A 13,037-nucleotide genomic window follows, 5' to 3' on the forward strand; every position below is an offset into this window, starting at 1 on the left:
AAGGGAAGGCTCCCCCTATCTATCTAAAACTGAAATAAAAACAGGATGGGACAATAGTCTTCCTTCTTTCTTCAAGGAAGCCTATATCCTTTTCTCTCCTTAGAAAAGTGATAGCAAGAAAATGTATAATAATGGTAACAGCTTCAAATGAAAACGAGAGAAAGGAAATGAAGTTTCCTGAAAGCTCAAAGACTCCTGTCACTTCCTTCAGGACGGGACAGCAATATCAAGCTCAAAGACTTGACTATTGGAAGTCCTATCTACCCTTTGCTATACTAAATTTTACAACGAATAAAAGACAACAGCTCAAAGACTGGAATAATCTATTCTTTCAACACAAAGACAAGAACTAATGCAAGCTCAGAGACTTGCTGCTATTTCTTATCAAACAATAATTTTTCCTCAAGAATAGACGCAAGCTCAAAGACTTGCTGCTCCTTCTAGAGATTTTCCTATTTTAATTAATCTTCTCTACTTGCAGCTCAAAGACTTCAAATCAGATTAGACTAAGCTCCTTTAGAAACACTTTGCATGGAAGAAATAAAAAGATTCAAACTCAAACATGTAGCTCAAAGACTCAAAACTTGAGTAATCCTTCTTTATTATTCTTCAAAACTTTCAATTCACATACATAGATCACTCTTTGCAGGTTGAAGCTCTTAGCATTCCTTTTGGACAACATTCACAACTTTCATCACAAGAACCATTGATGTTGCATCTTTCCGGATAGCTCACGACACCACTTTCACAGCATTTCGAAAGGGGAGTTCACTCATTTCCTTTTTTTTTCATTTGCTTTACGTTTTATCTTTTTTTTTCCCATCTTGCATTCTCTTCCAATTATCTTTATCATTTATTTCCCCATGGTTCTATTTGGGTTGTCCGTGGAGGTGGAAACACCAAAACGACGGTCTGACTTAGGCAAGCTCCAAAACACAATCCCAACATTTTCCCTTCTTGTTTGTGTGTAGGTTCTTGATTGTAGGAAGAAGATCATTTAGAGGGAGGCTTCAATCGTGGACCATCTGTGAAATTTCCTTTTTCCCCTTTTATCAATATTTTTTTCTTGTTTCGTGTTATTAGTTTATTCTGTTATACTTTCCACGGGCATTTAATATTATAAGTACATTTATTATTCTCATACGGTTTTTGTGCCCTGTCCGTACAGGACAACACGCTTTGTTGTGCTTGTCCTAGGGACAGAGGCTTAACAGAGCTGTCTGAGAGTCTTCTATGTAATCTGTTAGCATAGTTTCATTATCTTCATCCCCTAGCTCACCTTAGCGCCAATTTGACTAGTGAGGTATCGGAGGGTGGATTTGTTCTCTAGAGTCATCATCCTTGAGGTAGCAAATTTCCTCCTTACACTTTTAATATTCACAACCACCCTCGCTTTTGCTAATTTTAACATCTTTTTCAAAAACTATTTTCGTACACCTAGGTTTATTAATTTTATTTACTGTACCTTTAATATTTTTTGAAAATTTATGGCCTTTAATTTTTCTGTACTGCTTTTTCCTTGTGCGCGTGGTTGAATTTTCGTCACGAGTATGGCAATGGCTTTCTTCACCTTTATTTTTTCCCTTCTTATTTTCTTCTCTAGTCGTTGTCTTGTCATTCTTGGTTCTAACAAGTTACCAACTTCTCTCTGGTTTTTATTAGACTTCTCCTCATCAGGGTCAATCCCTCCCCTCCGTTTTGTCCCTGAAGGTTCCTCTTGGGATCGTATTTTGATTTTCAACACATATCTCCACCAACATGTTCCCAAAGGCATCTTGTAACACTCATGCTTACAACATGTTCCAACATATTCTAAGTCAAAAAATTTGTCAAGTAGGGGTGTCGGCCCAATCCCCTTATATCATCTATCCACATACCGACCTTCGTACTGTTGGTACCATGTTGCTTCCTTGTCGTCAATCTTTGGAGGTTCGGCTGGATTAGGGATGACTTTCCACAATGAGTTGGAAACTGGTAGGGGTGGAGGCTCCTTCCCCTTGGCTATGCACTACTTAATCAGTTCTTCATTATAGCCATCTCTCTCTACAATAAACATGTCATCAGCGTTTACAATCATCTTCAAGCACGGGTCAAGAGTTTTACCATACTCTTCCAAGTCAATTTCCTCTTCCTTCTCCTCTGGTTCCTTTCCTTTTGCATCCTATTCCTCCTTTTTCCTTGCTTCGGCTTCTCCGTCAATCTCGTAGGCTAGGTAGGCTTGACAAGTCCCTTCATATGGAGCCTTTCGTTGCTAGTGCCCACCGATCCTTACCCATAAAGTTGGAGTATCAAATTAGGCATCCGTTAGGTGCTTATGCACCCTTGGTAGTGCAACACCTTCCACATGCTTTGACACCATCCTATCTTTGAGAAGTGTTATGGGGTCGCCCCAGTTCTCATCGGGTCTATATGGTTGTTCTTTGATCATCAGAACCTCCTCTGGTGCTTTGTTCCTCCCCACTGTCCAATGGTCTCTTGTAGCATATCCCAACATGTTGATGGCTATAGGAGGTCTTTCTCTGTAGATTTTTAACTTTGATCCATTACAAGATTCCAGATATGTTGTCATCAAGAGTAGATAGCTTAACTGCACCATTCTTGCCAAACTCTTTGATTTTATATGGCCCTAACCAACAAACTTAGAACTTCCCTGGCCGAAGTTCGTTACGGTTGTTATACTTCAGTACCAACTACCCAAGTCAGAAATTCATTTGTTGGAGATGCTTGTTGTGCTAGAACTTTCACCTTTGTTGAGCAACCTCTATAGCCCATTGTGTCATCATCCACCATTCGTCCAGCTTTGCAAGGTTCAAAACTTGTTCACTTAGGCTTTTTGCATTCCCCATGTAATGTCCCCTTCTTCGCAGTGATTAGTTCAGTGGTCCACAAGCCTATTCCGGAGACCCGTAGGCTATTTGGAAAGGAGAATTAGGGTTCCCAACTTTTGTGGAGTTCTGCTCGAGCTTTTTAGGGTTTACTAGGAGGGAATTCTTTAGTTCTGTCTATGGTTTCCTTCTGGGTTTTTCATGAGCTCCAGGGTGGTATAACTTGCATTTGATTCTTTGGTGATGTGAGAACTTACTATTTTTAGTAAGTTAGGGTTTGGCTATTTGGATGATGTTGTCTTACTGAGCTTTCCAAGCTCTTTCTCCAGGTGTGAAGATCATGTTTTTCAGAGGATTATTTCATGACTTAACTATTTTTAGTAAGTGGCAGTATTGAGCAATTCTATTTTTAGCAGTTTGGACAGGGTCTTGATCCCGTAGCAGTTCAGTGGTCTTCATTGCTCAACTTCATCCTGGATTTTGTTGATAATCAGTATTGGAGTCATAAGTGATTTAATTAAATATTATTTCCTTATCCTGAGATTTAATATTTAATTATTTTATTACTAATTAATGATATATTGGGCGATTTAGGAAAAGACATATTTTAATCTAATATCAATGTTATATTTTCCAAAGTTAGGCGTTGAAATTTGAAGAATGCATTAAGTTATTATTGAAGACTTAGGCAAGTTCAAACCTGTTAAATTATTGGTTAAAATGCAACTTGGGCACTGTTGACGTGTATTTTGTACACAATCATACACAGAATAAAATACCCAAAGGCATCTTATCCTCTCTTGAATAAAGTCGCTAACTGCTGAAGATATCGCAAGAAGACCCCCCAAAGGTGGCGAATTGCTAGGGAGGACATTCGCTTGAGGAAGATCACGTGGGAAAGCTTCAAATTTTGATTTTGCCTAGGCAAATTTCCTTGTTTTGCTTTTTAGAGTTAGCTCTCAAGAGAGGTATGGCGATGTGATCCCTTGTCTTGAATTTTGAATGATGATCGTCATAGCCTTAAATTTTGAATTTTGAAATTTTGAATTTCAAGTAGCTTGATCGTATTTAGGAAATGATAACTCAAGGACTTATCATGAAGTTTCCTAAATTTAATCTCTAATCTATAGTTATACATTGCAAAATCTATTACTTATTATGAAATGTTGTGTAGGTGTTACAATGGCAACCCCGAAGACGGGAGCATCCACCAGTCGTCCAGCTCTCATGAAGGAAGATCAAAAGAACGAGGAAGTGGAGACCAAGATCGTGTCAAAGTGGAACAACATTGGAGATACCAACTTGGGCAACTTCAGTACGAAGAAGTTTCGAGAGGTCCCTTACATTGGCAAGCCATCACCTGTCGCCAGGAGGATAATTGAGAGTGGCATCATTAAGGCGGCCTGCTTCCCTCCAGCAGTTCAGTGCCATGAGTTGATGATCGAGTGTGCTCGTCATTATGATCCTCAATCCAGAACAATCGTGTCCAAGGAAGGAAACACTTTAGCTTATCTTTCAGAGGAAGCTATAAGTGAGGCTTTCCATCTTCCAGAGCACAGAGATATGGTCTACAAAAGCATAGAAGGAGCCAGGTCCATGTACGAAGACGATCCAGATGCTTGCCTAAGCATCATCAACAAGAATTGGCTACTCAAGAGTCGTCCTCGCCTGAGCAAGGTCCCGAACACACCACATAGGATCGATTTCCAGGAGGAGTACAGAGATTTGATTACAATGCTCAACCGAGTCACAGGAGCCTCTCAGGCCTTCTACTTTGAGAAGTGGATGTTCTACTTCATCCAGGTGATAGTTCAGGGAAAAGGAACAATTCATTGGGCTAGAATGATTAGCCATTGCTTGGACGTACAGTTGAGGAGACTCAAGGCCACCAAGTCCTTCCACATGAGTTCATACGCCATATATGCCTTGATCAGGAGTTTTGAGTACGCAGGACTACCTCACAGAGGAGTGATTGGAAGAGGACCCGGCGTCATCAGAGTTTGTGATTCCTATGTTCACTTGCATCATCCACCAGGAAGCAACTACAAGTTAGTTAATGATACCTTCACAATGAACATCACAAGGACGTTGCAAGGCGGGATTCACAATAGATTATCTTAGGATGCACAGGAACTAGTAAAGAGGTACGGTGCTTGGTTTATCCAATTTCCAAAATTTACTTATATCAGAGTTCATGGATGCCCTTCACCTCCATACATGTTGCCGAGATATCCGACAGACAGAATAGTGTTACTTGAGGTAACAAGACAGTTGGCAGCTTATGCGAAGGCATTCAGACACAGACATGGAAATGGAGTTCCTGTACCTATCATATTGGGCAATTCAGTTGAGGTATGTCCTAATGCTTTAGCCATGGATGACGCAGAGAAGGAGTTAGCTTTGTATTCTTTTTCATTCTTTGCCTTGAGAGAAAGCTTTGATCCACATGGATATATAGAGGAGACAGTCGGTAGGAAATTTAAGCATGGGTTTCAGATAGAGGATTTTGTGATGAATCTCTTGGATGATCTTGAAGTAAAAAGAAAGATGCATTCTAGATTGCCTTTGGATTTCATCAGGAAATGCAAGATTTACAGAGTGGCCGACCAAGCTCAGGACAGTGGCAGACATCTCCAATCATCCTATGATCGAGAAAGCAAAATAGTAAGGTTAGATTGGAATGAGCCCGAGGTTGTGGATCTAGATGCTTTAATGGCTCCAGTCTTGTCTTGTACTCGCAGATGGGTTGATGTGCAGCATCAGAAGTTGAGAGAACAGGGCATAGCTATGACTTTCACCTTGGAGGAGAGACCAGCTGAAGGAGGAGCAAGTGTAAGCGAAGGCAATCCTAATCCTAGAAATACAAGTGAGGGCAATCTTCGAAGTGCAAGTGAAGGCAATCTCCATCCGAGAAGCTCGAAGAGGAAAGAGAGACCTGAAAAGAGAGAATCTTCCAAGAAGAAGCAAGAGGTCAACCGAGATCGTTCATCCGGCACATCTTCTCGACAAGAGAAAAGGACACTTGAAGTGGAAGAGTCTATGGAGTCGATGGTACAGAATGATAAAGAAGGACAGGCACCTCAAAGGTCATCAAGTGGATCTCTCCAAGATTATGAGCTACATGAAGACAAGAACAATGACGAGGTAACATCTCCTCCTAGACAAGAAGAAACATTGCATAAGGAGATACAGGTTAGAGAAACAAGATCGGCCATTCCAGATTGGTTGAAGGAAAGATTAACAAAGGTAATTGTGATCGAGGACGAGGACAATGTGATTGATTTAGAGAGCCTTGTTGGACATTCCCAGGAAGTGACAGAAAAGAAGAAGGCTACTAAGATGTCCAAGATGATCAGAGATGAGACTGGATCCAGAAAATTGCAGATAGCTACACCGGCAGTGGACAAGTATGAAGGTGAGATCCTAGCAGAGGAATATGATATAGAGACATTTGAGCTAGGTCCATCCACAGCCGAGCAGACAATGGATGATGCCACCGATTCATTTGAGGCATTGAAGGACAAGCTTAGAGAAGAAATGGAGAAAAATAGGAAGCTTGAAAGAGAGGTCGGTGCATGGAGAGCATATTTCAGTCATCTCAATCAGCCTTTGGGACGTCAAGATCCAGCAAGATCACCCGTACAGGCACTTCCCCTTCAATCCATTAGTGAGGCAGAGAGATTCAGGAGTATGGTCCAGCTTATGAGCACTTGGATTGACAAATCTCATACAGTTGTCGTAGAATTTGCAACAGGGATGATGAAGACCATTCATAGGGCTATTCAGGTTCTTGAGATCATCCACAATTTGATGATAACGGTAGCCGCTTTTGCTCATACCAAAGATGTTATCATTCCTGTCTTGCAAGTAATCAGACAAACATCAAGGAAGGTCTTAGCGCAGGAAAAGATCATGGATGGGGGACCTCACAGTTTACTTCAGTGGTCATCCTTACTCCAGATGAAGGAAGTTCTCTTCGAGGACATCAGTACTAGGTGCAATCATGTTGAGGAGGTGATCAACCCGATCCAGGACAGAGTATTTGAGGTACTTCGTACCATTCTTGGCAGGAGGATCGAGATTGAGACAGATGTGGATTTGCAGGAATTGGAGGATAGAGTCAAGGTCATCTTTTGCAAGGAAGCTAATGTTATCACAGATGAGCAACGAGACCAGATGTTTGCTACCATGCTTCTGATTGAAAAGACTAAGGAACTCGAACCTGAGTGGGACGCTGCTCTTCTCAAGGCATTTGATCAGGTCATCCACTTAGAAGAAAGAATGAGGAATCTTCCCGAGATTCCAATTGCTGAGATCGAAGGAATCGTATCAAGATTCATTGCATATGCTAAAAAGGAGCATTGGAAAGGGAATAAGATTCTAGATGAGAGGTTGTTATAGATGACATGGCACCTTAATTGTCATTGGTCTATGTCTCCTAGATTTTTGTGCCAAATTTAATATTTGGCTATGCATTTAATATTGTTCAGTAAAAAGGGGGCTATTTGTAATAAACCCTAATTAGGGTTTAGGTGTCATAATCTTGGCCGTTGATCTGCTTTTTGATCTGGACCGTTCATTGTAATTGAGGATGCTATTTATACCCTCATTTCATTTCATTTTGTAACTAGAAAATCAGAGAGTTAGAAATTATTGATGTATTAGAGAGATTAGAGTTTAGAAGCAATTTACTTTTGTAGCAAGATTGAGCTTTGAGAAAGGAATTCAAGCAATTGTTGTACATGATGGCTTTGAGATCAATGAAATATTGAAGTTATGCTGTTTTGTTGCAATTCTCTCGGTTATCTTCATGGTTGTTCATTTTCCTTGAATCATTCTCAATCGAAGTAGTGTGTTAATTCGAAGGACAAAGTGTTGGACTTGATCTTTGGTAGGATTCGCTTTCCAAACCACTAGCTTCTTGCTGATTGTAGGAACGCCTTGCGTGGTTGACTGGAGATATTTGAATCGCTTAAATCTTCAATCGTTATTGTATCTTGGATATGTACCTTCGTGGTAGTGTCCCTGATCTTTGATGTATTGAAAAATCATTTGTTACCTTAGAAGATCGCATCAATTTCAATTGAGTTGTTAATTTATGGCAATATTGAAGTTGGTAGAATCTTGCCAAGTCTTGTCCGCATTGAGTCATTCTTAGGGTTAGACTAGATTAGACCTCTTGCAAACCCTATCCTTTTGATATTTTTGAAAAGCTTGTTTAGTTCATAAAAATCTTCGGCGACGTAAGGCCCCTTGATGACATAGCAATCACAACGACCATTGGTGCTTATCCACACGTAGAGACCCTACTAAAAAGAACATTGGAGTCATCCTAACTGATCCTTCTTGCGATATCTTCAGCAGTTAGCGACTTTATTCAAGAGAGGATAAGATGCCTTTGGGTATTTTATTCTGTGTATGATTGTGTACAAAATACACGTCAACAGGCACCCACCTTGGGAAATGAAAAGAAATGTCATTTGGACGCCATGTGAGAGTGAAATGAAATGCAAATTGGTGAGGTAAATTTGGGAGCATTTACATTTGAATTGCAAAGGAAAAACCTATAAATACAGGTGCTTGGCCTCCCATTTGGATATGTTATGAAATTGCATTGTTATGTTGTCGGTTTGGCAATTGAAATTTGAGTTTCGAAGTGTAGCTTCCTAGCTAAGTCTCAGTTTCGTACTTGGGAGATAGTGCCTAGCTGTGTTTCTTGTATTTCCAGTGTTGTTAGAGAGTGTTTTACTGAGTGTGGAGTGTTTTGTGTGGTTTTTGGAGTGTTTTCTTGCTGCTGGTCGTGGAGTTGTTGAAACTTTATTTTGCTCATACCTCTTGACCAAGTGATTCCTTCATTCTAGGTATTGGCTCTATCAAAATGTGGCATGGAGGCGATATAGTCTGCAATTTTATAGCCACTGATTTGGAGAATTGGATTTTTAGTGGCAAATCGTACCTTTCAGCTGGGTCGTACCTTTGTAGAGGTGCATTGGGATGCGTGCTGCTATTTTGAGGCGACTGGATTGCAGGTTTTGTGTTCATGTTTCATCTTCCAGGTTATATCTTTCATTCACATTTGATTTGGTGTGTTTCCAACTTCATTTGAGTGACTTATGATCATTTTGGTGTTGCCGTTTGAGACTAGTCATGCTTGTTTGACTTCAGATTTTTGGTACAGCAATAGTAGCATGATTTGAGTTAATTTGTTAGTTGTTTCTTGCTGTAATCTGCATTGGATATTATCTCTTATCTTCTCTTTCTGAATTGTAAGGTTAAGTAGTAGTACTACTAACCATTTCTGGCATTGCTTGCCCACTGCATAAGTGGAAGAGGCTGGCTTAGCCACCTATTTGCTTTGTAATTCAATTATGAAGTTCTGTCCTCCCACTGAGTAAGTGGTTGAGTCATTTTATGTTTGTAATGGTCCTCCCGCTGAATAAGCGGATGAGTTGAGCTTTTGATGTGATTCAGTCCTCCCGCTGAAACATTGTGGTTGAGTGATTTGTGTCTTGGTGAGTTGTTCACTTGGCTGGTTTACGGCCAAGTTTCTTGTTTACCTGTTGGATAAGCGGAAGGGGCTGGCTTGCTGCCCATTATTGTATTCAGCTTTCAGTTGGTTTATGGTGCTAACGATCCCCGGAACACCGTATGCTCTCACCCTCCCAGATTGGGCTCTCGGTCAACAAAAGGTGGAAGGGTTCCTTTTAGTTATTCAGGATCATTTTTCTAACCTTAACGGGTTACTATGTTTTCTTTCTAAATCTTATTGCAAAAATTAAAAAAAATTATTTGGGATATTACAATTGTATTAGAGCTGGTTTTCTTGCCAGCTTGTGTGTTCAGTTGATCAGAGCACAAGTTCTCCCTGCCATCCTATTGGTTCATGATTTTTTGGGGTTGCATATCAGAGTTTGGTAGATTGTCTACAACAGATAAGTCTATATTTGAGTTGATACAAGAATTGACCACGCTCATGAGAGATCTTGACATAAAAGGGCATATGCAAGGATTATTGTGAAATCCAAAGGTTTTAATGGAGAAGTGCACATGACACATCAAGATGACCGTGAGCTTGAAGGAGAAACCTTGAGACATGAGGAGTGTGTGTTAGAGCCCCAAATTACTCCTCTAGACTTGCATGTGGTTGGTAGTGATAAGGATCAGTTTGGCAATAAGAACAAAACAGCAATCTAGAAACCTCATTTGGAATTATCCAATGAAGGTCTTGAGACTAATGACTTCACAGAAGATGTAAGTAGAAATATTGTGCGGGTTGAGTTTGCTAAGGAAGAGCAAATGAAGATTGAAGAGGATACTGTCATTGAGATTATAGAACCAGCTATGATAGATCAGCCACAAGGAGATGTGAATTCTTTTGGTTACCCACTAAATGAGTCTATCATTGTTTCATCACCTTCACCTCATCCTGGCAAGGAGACAAACCATAGTTTGGGATTTGATGATTATGATGATGTTGACCGATTAACTAAAAATAATGATGAGACGAGCTATGAAGAGGAGGTACATGAGACTTGGGGCAGCCATGGAATCACTACTGATAGGTATGACAAAGATTCTTATTTTGGTATTAATCATAGCAGCAGTTCACTTTCTTTGGAAGATTAGTTTGTGATTTCCAATGATAACCCATTGTTTGAGATGGGTATAGTGAAAACATATGACAATCCACTTTTTGAGTGGGAAGATGAAACATCACTTGTTTCTAGCATTGCTCTTGGTGAGAATAGCAATGTGTGGAAATTAAGAGAAGATTCAAGATCTAAGTTGGATGATACTTGGAGCTATGGTGAGCACGTTTTAACTAAACAAAGTAATCAGCCCTTTAGCACTTGGGATCCGGGTGCGATGGCACCTAGCGATGACAAGGAACCTGTGTGGGATGAATTTCCCTTTGATCCTGATGAAGGTCAAAAAGCAGATTGTGTTGTAGAGTTAGAGGACCATATGGTTTTTGATGATGGAAAGTTTAAAGAGGTTCTGAAATGCAAATCTGATTCACCTATCCATGAAGTTGGTAGTAAGCAAAAAGTTGAAGATTTAGTAGAATCTGATCCTCTTCATGATATTGAGCAATCGCAGCTAGTTGGTGGAGTTAGACAAGAGTCTTGGAGCAGCTATGGGGGCAGCAATTGCAAGAAACAAAGTTCTGATTTTTTCTTGCTGCCTATCAGCAGTACACCATCTCTGCATTCTTATGAGTGGGATGGTCAATTCAAGGTGTCTGTTGAAAAAGAAATGCAAGCTCTATCCCAATTTGATCACACACATAGTCTGATTGAAGAACTCTATTGGAAGACCACTAGTGCATTCCAAGGGGAAGAGAGGAAAGTTGAAGAGCTTACTCTTGAGCTTGATTCAACGAAGGATACATTAGGAAATACTCAATTGGCTCTAATGGAGTTAGAAGACCAATTTGCTGATTTCAAACTTTTCAAGGAGCAAGAGAATGCACAAAGAGCTGAAGAAATCAAGCAAGTTATTGGTGAGCTTGATAGTCTTCAAGAAGAGTTTGATCTTGAGAACTTCACAAGAAAAACAAAGGTTGCATGTGTAGATTTGGATCAGCAAGATGGAAGTGAGCAAGAAGAAAGGGATGGCTTCCAAGTTCTTGAAAACCCTCTCTTTGTGCTGGATGATTTCAACATCTTTGGCTCAAGATGTTGTCTAAACACAGTTTAGAAGTCGTCCAAGGTTTCATTGCAGCAGCTAGGAGTGAAGATTTCAGATTTGTTACTCACAAAGTAGGGGAGAAAGGACCATAACGTGGTGATTGCATGCTTGATAACCCATTTCTTGGGTTGAATAATAATAAGGCTCATACTAGTCCATTTTGGGAGTTGGATTTGAGGGCAACACTTGTTCCATACTCCAATGTTGTTGAAGCTTTCATGGTTAGGATTCAAGGGGTTGCTAAAGGAGACATCAATTTCTTAAGTATGCTCTTGGTTCTTACTAGCACTTGGGGATGTTTGGAGTTTTCTTTTCAGTATGTTGAAGATCACTATCAGTTGGGTGTCCAGGCTCGAGATCGTCAACATGGTCTTATGGAGCTTATTACATGTGGAAAGAAGGATCTTTGGAGGGATAAGGAACAAATTTTCAGACTTGATGGTTTTGTTCCCTTCTTTACCAGCCATTTGATGGTTCCTTTTGCTCATCAACTAGTGGATTGGGAAGATATTCTGAGCAAAGGATGGTTCCATGCGGAGTTGGAGTCACTAGAGAAGATCTTTCCAGCCTTGGACGTGAGCAAATGTGTTGTTTTGGAAGACAAATCATGGCTGATTACAAAGTTACAAGGATAGAATTGGGTAAGCAAACGCATGAGGTGATTAAACATGATGCCCAGTATTCTGTAGCCACATTGGTACAGCGGTATGATGAACTTCTAGCAAAGAAAGATAAGCTAGAAGAGGAAAACCGGCAACTTGTGGTAGTTGTTCATAAAATTACAAAACCTGTTGCTGAAGGGAGTAATCCCACAAGTTCTTCCAGTTCCCAAGAATCAATTCGTGGAATTGAAAGGGCTGTTGAGAAGGTACAAGCATTGGATTCCTGGGTTGATCGGCTTCATGATCTATGTGCACAAGTGATGAAAGACATTTTTCAGATGATGTCTAAGTTGGAAACCGTTGAAGAGAAATTAGATCAGACTTCCGATACTTTCAAAAAAAATCGGGAAAGTGTTGAAGATAGTTTGACAATCTGGTGTACCATGCCCCAACAACAGTTGAGTGTTCTACAGGAGCATGCCATTATTTCTACCAGGGTCATGTACTTGGAATTTGAAGAGCTTCTGGAAAATAAGGCCCTTGTTCTTAAATCCCTCATTGAGGAGATTGGTGATGCAATGAGATTACGGGGTGAAGTTTTCCAAGATATTGTTTCTCATTGTCAAAAGGCCTCTTGCAGCATAATAAGTCAGGATGGAGAGCTGATACCAGAAGAAGAAGTTCTTGCAGATTTACAGATGAGGATTCATAATGAATGGAGGAGCGAACAATTCTCAGCTGCTTCAATTCAAATTTTGATGAAACACCAAATCTTTTTGCATGAAATTCAGTCCATCTTGGAGAAGAACGGCTCTACGCTCCTCCGATGCCATGATACCATTGTGAAGACCATGGTTGTTGCCAAGAACACCCATGAACCGGATTCTGATGAACTACAAATGATCATCCAGAGGTTTGA

General features: G+C 40.2%; 1 protein-coding gene across 10 annotated transcripts in view; it reads left to right on the forward strand.

Annotated features, from left to right (window-relative positions):
- LOC131067594 (probable LRR receptor-like serine/threonine-protein kinase At1g06840) overlaps positions 1-13,037 on the forward strand; it is a 287,435-nt gene that overhangs the window by 217,559 nt on the left and 56,839 nt on the right. The gene's annotated exons all lie outside the window — the stretch shown is intronic.

Source organism: Cryptomeria japonica, chromosome 5, assembly GCF_030272615.1.
Source record: "Cryptomeria japonica chromosome 5, Sugi_1.0, whole genome shotgun sequence".
Taxonomy (NCBI): domain Eukaryota; kingdom Viridiplantae; phylum Streptophyta; class Pinopsida; order Cupressales; family Cupressaceae; genus Cryptomeria; species Cryptomeria japonica.